Genomic DNA, 13,007 nt, shown 5'->3' with positions numbered 1-13,007 from the left:
AATAAAATAAGATGAAATAATAATAATAATAATAATAATAATAATAATAATAATAACAGTAATGATAATATCAAATAAAATAGAATGTAATAAAATAAAGATCAAATAGAATAAAATAAAATACAGATCAAATAAAATGAAATAATAATAATAATAATAATAATAATAATAAAAATTATAACAATAATAATAATAATATCAAATAAAATAGAATGTAATAAAATAAAGATCAAATAAAATAAAATAAAGATAAAATAAAATGAAATAATAATAATAATAATAATAATAATAATAATAATAATAATAATAATAATATCAAATAAATAGAATGTAATAAAATAAAGATCAAATAAATAGAATCAAATAAAATAAAATAAAGATCAAATAAAATGAAAAAATAAGTATAAGTATATACAAAAGAGCTGGGAAAAAAAAGCCCTGGGAATGAAGGTGATCTATGTTATAGATGTTTAAGTGGCAGGGATATTGCACATGAAAGAATAACATTTCACTTTTTCTATACTCCTAAAAACGACACCTTCACTGAGTTTGTAAACCTGAATTTTCCACGTCAGACTTCGCACAAACCGATAGAGCTACAAAATGCTACATGAACAGATAAAGACACACTATGTAAAATAATCTAGATGAGTCCATGATGCTCTGGATGAGTTTATCCGACTGTTATTTGATGTTTTGAACTCTCTTCAAAGACAGATCCTCATATTTTCATGGAGAGAGTGAGAGACAGGACCGGAACAATTTCCAATTAATAAAAGCTTTGTGAGTCTGAGTATCTTGTTTACAAGCCATGGTTCACTTACATTTCAACAGTATGATATAAAACAAACCAAATTAGAACACGCCACAAAAGGTTAACTTCTCTGATGAGGTACAAACCAAAGACAATTAACCGTACGCGTGATCACAAACTCTAATCCAGCAGAGTAACATCCACCGGCAGAGCGGCGAGTCTGAATACAGAGCAGCTGGATCGTCTATTGTCTCCACTTTTTGAGGCATTTCTCTGCGTTGACCTTCAGACGCCTTCATGGTCACAGCAGGCCTGCATCTGCCCAGCCATCTGTCTCCAGCCGTCCCATGAGGCGGACTGTCAGCAGCCCTGTCCTCTACTGTCCACATGCACGCTCCATGGGAAGAAGCCTGGCTGGACACAATAACTCCTCATTGATCGTTCAGGTCTCTGACGCGGTTGTTTTTCTGCTTCCACAACCTGAAAGCTTCTCTCCTGAGCCGAGTGACTGACTGACGGACTGGAGAGCCTTAACAAGATGTGTGTGTGTGACATTAAGAGGGAACGTAATCACAAATAATCACCCAATCAATCCTTTAGAACTCATTAGCTCTGAAGATATTAAGGTAATGTGTTTTACATAATTAGAGGCATGGCTGGCTTGACTGACAGGTGGGTTGTCAGCATTTTCAAGATGGCGACTGCCATTGATAGGCTTCAGAACTCTGCTTTGGAAAGCAGCGAGTGATGCCACTGACAGCCAAATTCCACCAGATCCGATCCGTCACGGCACCGGATCTGATAGGTTTCTATTCTAGTCAATGTGTTAACTTCCACTGGATCTGGCATGATGAGCGGAGCCAGGCCTGGAGTCAACAGGTCAGAGGTTTTCAGAGGACCAGAAAGACAACATGGATGAGGAGAGGAGGAGGAGGAGAATCCTTGATTCAGGGATTGCCGTGGGAAAACCTCGGTCACATGACTCAAGCTGTCCGGCGGTCCTGCTCCGTACTGCGTTCCAAAAACGCAACCGGTGGGTGTTGATGGACGAGAGTGAAGGGAGCCGGACCGCAGCGGATCAGAGACGGATGTGGTGGAAGTCCCATGTGAGACTACCTCCACATTTTAAACATCACATATGGCTGCACAGTCTGGTACTCCAGCTGCTCTGCAGCAGACAAAAAGGACCTTCAGTGGATTATCAAAAGGGCACAGTGGATTGTAGGTTCCCCACAACCATCACTCAGGAACATCTACTCAATCAGACTGCACAAACAAGCTTCATCCATTATGAGGGACTCAACGCACGGACAAACTGTGTACTGTCCTCCTAATGGTGTAGCCTAACCAAAATTAGACAGCCAGCCAAACTCCCTGAATATACAACACAAGAGTCAGGATGTAAGGTTCTAGCTACAGTTTTCATTTGGACCCTTGATGAGCATATTGGCAAACAAAAGGAGTAAAAAGGCAATGCTTGCGATCGGCCAATTCAAACGGATTGCAACTGATTGTCCAGCAATGCTGAGAACCACTGATCCTGCTCCCTAGCTCTCAACTGCAATATCCTGTTAATCAGTAGGCGGAGCTAACTCAACAGCATGAACTGCTTGCAGGGCAACAAACTGACTTAAGAACAGCTTCTTCCCCAAAGTGGAAGAACATGTAACCCAGCCCTACACCCAAAAAAACAGTTTTCATTGACTCCAGCCACTTTGCTGACAACACACTGTACATAACTGTCAGTTATTTAAAGCGACAGACGCACATATTTATATTTTTAAATAGGTAAATATTTTTAGTAGTTTTTTTAATTGTATTTATTGATAGATTGAAAACGGCTGCACGGTGGTGCAGTGGGTAGCACTGTTAGCTCACAGCTAGAAGGTTCCTGATTCGAATCCCAGGCCTGGCGGGTGCCTTTCTGTGTGGAGTTTGCATGTTCTTCTGTGTATGCATGGGTTTTTCCGGGTACTCTGGCTTCCTCCCACAGTCCAAAAACATGCTCACCAGGTTGATTGATCACTCTGTGTGTGTGTGTGAATGGTTGTCTGTCTCTCTGTGTCGCCCTGTGAATAGGTTGGCGATCTGTCCAGGGTGTACCCTGCCTTCCGCCCAAAGCCAGCTTGGATAGGCTCCAGCCCCCCGTGACCCCAAATGGGATTGTAGTTTTGTTGTATCTCTTTTTGCAATGACAATAAAGTGCCTATCCTATCCTGTCCTATCCTAAACAGTCTGAGCTTCAACCCCAGTGAAAACAGCTCACAAAAAACACAGATCTGTCCCACTCAGCAAAAAAGTAAAGACAAATAAAGCACCTCTTAAAAGAACTCACCACAGTCTTCAACCACAACAATGCCTTATACGACTCTGACTCTCCTTACATGCATCCACTCGTCTCACTCTCAGCCTGTCCTTGATTCAGGAGAGACTCATTCACAAAGTGTGCCAAATATTTAAAAGCCATTTCCTGAAATTTGATTAAAACGAGCAGATAAGTAATTGAGAAGACGATATCTAATTTAAAAAAGCTGCTTTAGTTGCAGTATTTCCTCAAAGCTTCCATTAATTAAGTGGTCCCAGTGGATGTTTCCCCAAAGTAGTCCTGACTGCGTTTTAAAGATCAGTGAGCAGAGACCCCAAGACTCCTCAAAATCAAATCTTCTTCAACTTTTAATTACAGACAATCCACTTTAGGAGGAAGAAGAAGAGGGTTTTTACTGTACCTTGTTCTTCAAACGATGATCCACTGTGCAGGTAAGTGCAGCAGGTTGATGCAGGAGGGTGAAGACAGCAGCTGTCAGCGTATCTGTGGAGGAAAGTAAGAGATCATGATTACATCTGTGTCTGTTTGTGACATAATGCAGAGCAGCGGCGTGCAATCATGTTTTCAGCTTCCTTCAAAGAGCTCTTTTAGCCGTAACAATAACACACTATTAATACGGGATTTACATTCACTTTCATCAGGGAAAAATGCAAAATACACGCCATTACAAAGTCTGGAGAAGATGCATCGGTTTGTGATGTTCGCATGACAGCAGGTTGCTTTGATATAAGCGAACAAAATCTTTTGACAAATCCCAGAGCTCAACCCAAATCTGATGATGGCATCTCAGCGCACAATCTGCTCTGGCAATCTGCTCCCAGGAAGAAATAATGTCTTCACCTTGCCAGAGCGCAAACCTACAGCGAGTTTAAATAACGTTACAGATTCATCTGCAACACTCAAATCATGATGATAAAAAAAAAAAAAGTGAATTTCTGCAGAAATGAAAACCCACACTGGGCTTGATTAGCAATTTCCCCTGCTCTTGAAGAAGCTGACTCCTGCACGTACACCAATGTATTTAATTTCCTGCTCCATACAGTCACTGCTGATTAGTTTTCAATTGAACATTAAGCATAAAAAAAGCAATCTCATGCATATTCTCAGAGGGACTTCTGTGCCAAATTGTGATTGAGAAAGACATCCCAATAAGCATGCACACTATTTGTCATTTTAGAAACTCATTAACCTGACCATCGTTCTGGAAAATCTTTGACTTAGCAACTTTCAGTGCCGGGTGTCCACACCATGCATTGAACTTCTTTAGGGGGGGGGGGCGCTATGAAATGTAATGACCTCATTGGATCCTGACCCACACGGAGATTAATTCAGACAAATGGTGATGATGGTAGTTTTGACCTCACATATCAGGAGTCCAGCAAGACTTGCAGAGGCAGCATCCTCAGGATTAGCGAGTGAGCACACCAGCTGGCAGCCACATGCTGATGCTGGTTCAGTTAAGGTTAAGGCAAAGCCCGCTCGCCAGCTTATTTTCTTCCCTCATGCTCTCGAGTATCTTTGTTTTGACAGAAGAAGAAGCGCAGCCCCCCCCTGGATGGAAAGCACGGCTGCTGTGTTTTCTATCAATAACAGCGTGATGCCGGTGGACGTACGGCCATTATCCTCTTGTTCTGAGGTTTACAGTGAGAGTTGGTCCGTCCGTGCTCCCCCGTTTGTAGGACCTCTAACAGATCAGCGCTGAACTTACAGTACTGCCTGAGAAAAACAGAACATCAAAGAGACAGATAAGGCCTGGTGGAAAAGAAAATTGCAATGCAGGTTGAACAAAGATCGCAGACTATCTCTAAAGGCACTTAAAGCTCCCAGACCACAAATTGCTCCTAAATGCTTCGTGATTAATTTATCTGAGTGCTCTGTGCTTAAAGCAGGACCGAGCAGAGTTTCAGACGGTGACGTAGATCAGCCGGACAGCTGCTAGAAATGTGCCAGCGTGTCCTCCATCATAATATACTTACAATTTAGCATGAAGGGGGACATTAGAGCACGGCTAAACCGAGAGCACAATGCGTCCGTTAGGTAATGGAGCCTTTAGCAAGAACGGATCTTTATGTTCTCCAATATGCATGAGGATAGAAACTCATTTTACAGAACATAAAACTCTGAGAAGGATTCGTCTCCAGACTATTCAGCAGAGCGACCTCCAGCTCCGTAGTGAACAACACACTCAGCATTGTCTGCAGCATGTTGCTGTGCACAAGGTTAAACTCATCTTTGTTTAAAAAAAAGGGGTCCTTCAGTAGTTACATAACATCTATTATTGCAAACATACACTTGGAAATGGCCAACGTTCATTGCATCCATTGAACTCACCTTCTGTAAACTAATACCGGTAACAGGCTGATATCTGGAAGGTTCCCAAGCAACTATTTATAGAGACGAGCCATGATTTTCAGATATACACAAAATAGAAAAAGTTTCTTATGTCTTCTTGCTTTTAAATATGTACTTTGTCGTTTTTAACAGTGCCTCATTGAAACGCCCTACAACCACCAGACAGTGGCTGTAGCACATCCTAACACTGTGTTTGCTGCAATGTTGAACACTATATAGTATGTTGAACCCATAAACTGTATAAATAATAGACTTAGTATCCTTGACGTCACCCATCTGTTTCTGAAGCGCTGTTTTGAGGCCAATCATCAGCAGGAGCCATATTGGAAATGCTGGCATAAAAAGGCGGGGTTTCAGCCTCCTAGGCAACAGCTATGTGTTCCCGCCAGTCAATCAAGTCAGTCATGTCCTTATTTGGGCAAACACTCTTTATCTTAATATCTTCTGAACTGTTGCGTTAGAAAAAAATGTGTGCTAGGGGTGCAACGGATCAAAAAACTCATGGTTCGGATCGGATCACGGTTTTGAGTTACGGATCGGATCATTTTTCGGATCAGCAAAAAAACTTTGTCCTCCATTTATTTTGTAAAACACTTTGCCCATTAAATAAAAACAAGATTCAACTCAAAATGTACAGCTTGTGCAAAGCACCCCATCTGTGGGCCCAGTCCTGCCTCATTCACTGCATTTCATGGCATGGCAAGTGAAGGAGCAGAGGAACTTCAAAAGTTTCACTCCATTCTTCTTTCAATCGCTGATTTTCACCGTCCACTTTTCTTTGAGCTGCAAACTGTGATCACACCGTTTTCGTGCATTCTAGGGTCCTACAGCTGGCAAAGTGCCAACATGTGAACTGCTCCATAAACCAAAGTGAAAGTTAAAAATTTCACTCGCAGCATTGAACTCTAAGTGACCCAGTAACAGCCTGTCTGCGTATCTGACATGGAGACAAGTCCCGGTAAACACATGGAGACCCGACCAAAACACAGAGTGAAGGAATTACAGTTCGGGTGCCATAAATAGGCGGCCGGGTGCGGCCCGCGGCTCGCGTATTGACGGCCTCTGGTCTAGTGGGTGCGCAACGGAGTTTCATAACGTGGCTCAAGCACATTCAGCATTCACTGTATTTCACAGGGAAACCCAAAATGCTCCCATACATGTGACTTACAAGTTGCAGGAGGGTTTTAAAGTTCCTCTGCTCCTTCACTTGCCACGACTACAGCTGCGCTTGACGAGTGAGTGTGGATTGAACATGCGGTCATCACGTGAACACACGCAACTTTTTTCATCAACCGATCCGCGGACCACGTCCGTGCCGAACCGCGGAGAGGCATCCATACGGATCACGGATCAACGATGATCCGTTGCACCACTAGTGTGTGCCGATCGAGAAATGAGCTATCCAGACTACACTCGTTTTTTTGTACCAGGTTTTTAACATGTTTATTTCTGCTGCAAATATTGTCTTTTTTGAATGGGTGTGTATGTGGTTTCCGGTGTTTCTGCAGCCAAGCGGACGCTCAATGGATTGCAGTTTATAACACTTCCGCATGGGCTTCATATTTTGAAACAGGAGGTTGCTGCTTGGGTAAAACAGGGATGATGTTGTGAGAGCTGGAAAGAAATGAAGACTTCCGCAGCCATCAAAAGAGTACTATGTGGCATTTCTTTGAAAATAATTATCAATTATAAGTTTGATTGCAGACTTTTCCAGGCAAAACTAGTATATTTAGATGATATCTATGCATAAATCTAATCACCATAGCTACAACAAATATGCACAGTCATGGATCCCTCTCTCTCTCTTTCTCTCCTCAATTGTGAGGAGGTTCACTATTCAAACAATCAACAGATGTTTCCGCCTTAATATCACTGCTCTGTGCTACAACATGTCATCTGTCGTCTGTGCATGTTTACATCCGGGTGATAGAGCATGATAGCATTATGGCAGTAGCCTCTAAACAGAAACTGCCAACTACAGGCTGGTGACTGAGCTACAGCTTAGACATAATATGTGACCAGCATATCAGGCCTATGATCATTACTAGTACTTCTGGTGCAGACTAGCGAGGCTGACGACATGTTAGCATTCAGTCGACTAAACGTGCACATCTCTAGTCCATATCCCCTCCTACAATCAGCCTTGGTCTTGCCAATCATATTCCAGTTCTAAAAAAAACGTCATTTTGCAATCCTCAGAAGTTAATACCAACGTTTGATACTCAAAGAAAAAGTATAAACTGCCTCCAGAGCCACAAAAAAAGAGACATTGTGTTTTGAATTTCACACAGAAGACAAAAAAAACCTCCTGATATAAAGAAATCACTACAGAGAGGTTTCTCTGTAAGAGTCTGAATCTGACCGAGTGAGCAGAAAGACAAAGGAGAACAAACCTGACCAAAGGGATCTGGTCCAGCCTGGACTGAAGAAATACATAAACACCATCCTTCATCTGCACAACTCCAAACCACAGCTTGGAACCACTACTGAGAGCGTAATCAAGTAAGCGCCTGGCCTCTGAACTCCAGGACCTGAGGTTTCTTTCCCTCCGTTGCTTTTCTTGGGCTGAAACCTCGAGCTCTTATGAAACCTGAAGACATGTTAATGGGGGTCTTGACTTTCCAAACCTCACAGTTATGAAATGACTTTGCTATTGATTTAGTAAATGGATACAAGAAGGTGGGACAGGAGATGATACCACAACCTCTCTCAGGTTGGTTCTGTCAGCTTCTATTTACAACTCATATGACGTGATAAAGAATTCAGGGAGGGAGAAGAGAAGCTTTTAAATGCTGTTTTAAAATGCAGTAAGACTTTAGGCTGGATTTGTATCAAAAAGAGTTTCACTCTGCACAATCACGCAGAGTCCCCAATCCTTTAATTCTGCCCTGGAAGCAGCTTGATTAATCAACGCGGGCTGCTGAGGGGATATTTAGTCACCCATCATCCCGGATCATAACACCAGGGTGCCTGTTCTGGCACCATGATGAGCTTTGAAGCATAGTGGGATGATGCAAAGTAGAAAGCCCATTTAGACACACTGGTCAGCCACTCTTTTCATGCAACTTTTCCTTTGAGCTCTTATTTCCTCTAGGCTACTTGGGTAAAGCTAAAGCTCTGTGAAATCTGCAGGACTGAAACAGAGTAGACCTAAAGTCTCTAAAAGTAGTATGGGAGGTCGAGCCTTCAGTTATCAGGCCCCTCTCCTTTGGAATCATCTACCAGTCAGGGTCCGGGAGGCAGACACCCTCTCTACTTTTAAGAGTAGGCTTCAAACTTTCCTTTTTGATAAAGCTTATAGTTAGAGCTGGATCAGGCTTGGACCAGGTCTTAGTTATGCTGCTATAGGCTTAGACTGACACACTGGGATCCTGTCTTTCCCTCTCGCTCCTCTCTCTGCCTGTCTCTCACTTTAACTCTTCCTGTCCCATCAAAGTTACTAACCATAGACCTTTCTGGAGTCCCTGAGCTCCCTTGTCCCGTAGGTTCCTCTGGATCTCTGCTGTAGACGTCCAGCTGCTCTCTCTCTCTCTCTCTCTCTCTCTCTCTCTCTCTCTCTCTCTGTCTCTCTCTCTCTCTCTCTCTCTCTCTCTCTCTCTCTCTCTCTCCTCTCTCTCTCTCTCTCTCTCTCTCTCTCTCTCTCTCTCTCTCTCTCTCTCTCTCTCTCTCTCTCTCTCTCTCTCTCTCTCTCTCTCTCTCTCTCTCTCTCTCTCTCTCTCTCTCTCCCTCCCTCCCTCCTGCAGCAGGACTCAAATAAACGATGCATTCTGGGAGGAATGTTATTAAACTGATTGCTCAATCGATTAAATGGAGTGCTATGACTTCAGTCCAACTGTAACCAAGACAAACAGCCAAACAAGTTGCAGGCTAGTTGTTTGGCTTGGGATCAAAACATACAGAGATGCAGCCGGAGGGGGAGATCCAAAAATAGATTCTGCAGAAAAAGGCTGAGATTAAGGAAAAACACTGGAGCACAAAAGCACGTAGAGTTTGACACACAGAAGTATTTTATGGATTTGTTGAATGTCAGTTTGGATTAAACATCCTTACTTTCAGGCGTCTCTGTGTGTCTTTTGGGGTTTAGTGAAAGGACACAGTGATCCTGCAAAGTTTGATGTTTCTTCACGCAGAAAGAAAATTGTCATCAAATATCAGCGTCACCTTGATGGAGGAAATTTCAGGTCTGAGGGTGATAATGAGTTCTGTGTTTCAGTCTTATTGCTGACCTTTTTCCTGTTTTACTTGAGGAGATGTGAGACCTTTAAATGGCATCGTGCCATTACAGAAACTGGATGGGAATGAACTTTTTTATTCCTAATTACAGCTGTCCTCTGGAAATACATCAACATGAGACACCCGTAAGCCTCTTGTCTGCGGCTTGAATATCATAACAAGCCAGCAGTTCTGAAAAGAAATCAACCAGAGGATCAGGAAACAAAGACATGCTGGTGCTGCTTTACAGTGAGGGATCACTGCAGTGAAAAAACATACTGGTTTATACTGTATGGTTTTAAAGTGAGCCACAGAGCTCGTCTGTGGAGTGTGATGGATATCTGAACGGACAGTCAAAATAATAAGCTCACCACTGGCTTTCATTTTCTCCTCCAAAGAGAAGATTTGTTTAAACTATGAAAATAAAACTCCAGCAGGCCGCGGCAGGAGATCACTGTTTGCATTATCCTGTTTCAACTGATCCAAAATGAAAAACTCGATTAGCACAGCTCTTATTATTTGGAGAGAGAGGAGCTGAGACTTTCTCTCTGTCACTACTTTTAATTTGATTTATCACACCGTGACATTTTTTACAGACGCTAAAGAACACAGAGAAAAACGTGAAAGGCAGCCGGCCAATAACCCGCCATGAAGGATTGATGCTCACATTAATCCTGACTCGACTTGATCTATTATGAAAATACAATAGAGTATCAAATACTATTTACTGAATCTTCAGATAATTAAGAGATATGAAACATCTGGAGATGCTCCAGGAAATCACGTCATGATAGCAAGACTATCAGTCACTGAATTTCTGTTGCAGATAAATTAACCTGCAGATCTTAAAACATGATTAACTGATTTATTTCAATATGAATTATTGAGCTTTAAAACCTTCCATAGTAGTCCTTGGCAGAAATATGAGACATTTCAAAATACTCAACCAGCAATACACCAGTGAAGAATCAGAGGGACCATTACTGCTGCTTTATTCTAAGGGTTAAACCTTATAGAGGGTTAAACCTTAAATCAGGTCTTAATATTTATCTGGATGGTGACCTACTTCGTGAAACGCCATCATAGCATGATCATTAAGTCCCAAATAGAAATATTCTTGTGAGTGACTTCCATGTAATTACATTTTTAAAGTAAAGATGCGATCAGCTGCAAGTTCTTGGGTGACACAAATAACATGGATTGCACAGCATGAATTGTGCAAAAAGTTAGATGCAAAGATGACACAAATTCAAGACACATTCACTAATTTGCAAGAGTTGAAAAATCAGATCTTTGGAGCGCTGGTGGCCTAGCGGTCTAAGCACCCCACATACAGAGGCTATAGCCCTCGTCGCAGAGGTTGCATGTTCGATTCTAACCTCGACCATTGCTGCATGTCCTCCCCCACTCTCTACTCCCCACATTTCATGTCTCTCTTCAGCCGTCCTATCAATAAAGGCAAAAATACCCCAAAAATATAACTTAAAAAAAAATATATATATCTGATCTTTAGCAAATCATTCATGCCGTGATGGCCAATCAGCATGAAGATCATCTGGTGATTTATAATGTGAAGAACGGACCGGTGGAGGTTCATTAATCTGGAAAATGGAGGAACAATTGATGATGTCTGTGTGCAGCAACCCCGAACTGTTTGACACTGTCTGTGTTTTTTATTGAAATGGGAATAAAAAGGAGCTCACTCAGAGGAAAGTGAGAGAGGAGGTCGAATAATTTGTTAAATTGTGAAAACCTTGTCTGTTATTTGGTTCCAGCTTGGCACTTTCCCAATTAGTATAACTGGCTACGCATCTTTGGGTACTCAAATAAAGCGAGTTCATTCCATAGACTGTGTAAATAATGGACGTAGTCTCCATGACGTCACCCATCTGTTTCTGAAGCGCTGTTTTGAAGCTAATCGACGGCGGCAGCCATATTGGAAATTTTGAACTCAACGGCCCAATCTCAGTGTCCTCCCTAAGCCCTGAGCCCTTCTTGACTTAATTGCGTCCAGCATGACGTCACCAGCTCACCTTAACAATATTAGGAATTTTTATTGCACAATTTTTACTTTCCTCAAATTGAAGGCGCTTAAAGCTGGGGTTGGTAGTCTCGGAAAACCAGCATGAATTTGAATGTAGCTTTTCCTCATGACTCCGTCTAACCCCTCCCCTCCTCCTCCAAAACGACGCCCCCCCCCCCCCGCTCACATGGACGAGCGCCGCTGATTCTCGACCATATGATGGTGACTGATTCAAAACCGGTCCTCACCAAAACATTATCATAGTGAAAGTTAAAAACACAAACAAACATGGCTGCTGTTAGTACTCACAACTATCATGCTAGCATTATCCAGTTGTCATGGTGACACGATATCAGGAGAAAAGTTATAACACATATATAATACTGTAACAACTCTACTGTTTGTTAAACCTGTTCAGTGTAGATGTTCTTAATTCCTACAGTGTTGACGGTCAGTGAAGGCATCAGGAGAGGTATAGAGTGTGCGAGTGGGAGAGAGGAGAGACAAGAGGAGAAGTTCTTCATTCATTCAAACATTGATTGTTGCTTTGTTGGTTGGCGTGATCACGGCCGACAGTGACCGGTTATTAAAACTCAACGTGTTCACGGATCGGCTCGTCATCCCTACAGAGTCCGGACGGACGCTACAGTACATATATATTTTCTGTAGGAGCTTTTTAGACTCTGATCCGGACTACAGTCCTGAGCAAAGCACCTCATCAGGTCAGAGGGGCCAGGCCCGAGGTCGAGCGAGAAGGACAGTAAATAGAGTCAGGGGAAGTAGAGGCAGGAGACGGGGACTCAGAGTGAACGCCGGGGAAATGTACGCGCAGGAGGAGGGCAGAACGGCTGGACAGGATTTGATTGGTTTAAAATTTGGGGACCCAAAAAACGGTGATTGGTTGGTGTTATCCCAGGTTTACTCCGGCTGTAGATAGCAGCTTTTCTTCACTCTTTTTTAAGAACACATTATGTATTGATTACCATCAGGACATAAAGATCATTTTAACCAGTATGACAAAAAGTGTATCTAAATCTGATTACCAACCCCAGCTTTAAGGGATGACTGACTGCCATGTGATCCAGACTCTTACCATACAGACTACTTAACCACTAAATTTAAAATATATAACTATAAATATATTAATTATACTGTATACACATATTTGTGAAGATGAATAGATTAAGGCTGTTTTCTATATTTATACTTACAGGCAAACTTTTTTGCCTGTAAATTTCCTTGCAACTTTTAACTGTCGCATTTTTTTAAAATTTCCATTCTTCCCCTGGGAATCCCACGTCACAATTTACAACCAGGCTGTAAACATGTTTATTTCTGCT

The 13,007-nt window shown here is 42.2% G+C and overlaps 1 protein-coding gene across 3 annotated transcripts in view; it reads right to left on the bottom strand.

Annotated features, from left to right (window-relative positions):
- Positions 1 to 13,007, bottom strand: part of sema6e (sema domain, transmembrane domain (TM), and cytoplasmic domain, (semaphorin) 6E) — a 314,886-nt gene that overhangs the window by 267,368 nt on the left and 34,511 nt on the right. For all 3 annotated transcript variants that reach the window (XM_034698572.1, XM_034698571.1, XM_034698573.1), the window contains exon 2: positions 3,481 to 3,563. The gene's annotated coding sequence lies outside the window, so the exon portion shown is untranslated. The remainder of the gene's footprint in view (positions 1 to 3,480; positions 3,564 to 13,007) is intronic.

The sequence above is a fragment of the Notolabrus celidotus genome, chromosome 12, assembly GCF_009762535.1.
Source record: "Notolabrus celidotus isolate fNotCel1 chromosome 12, fNotCel1.pri, whole genome shotgun sequence".
Classification (NCBI taxonomy): domain Eukaryota; kingdom Metazoa; phylum Chordata; class Actinopteri; order Labriformes; family Labridae; genus Notolabrus; species Notolabrus celidotus.
Note: the sequence above shows the minus strand (reverse complement) of the source record. Positions and strands in the feature narration are given on the sequence as shown.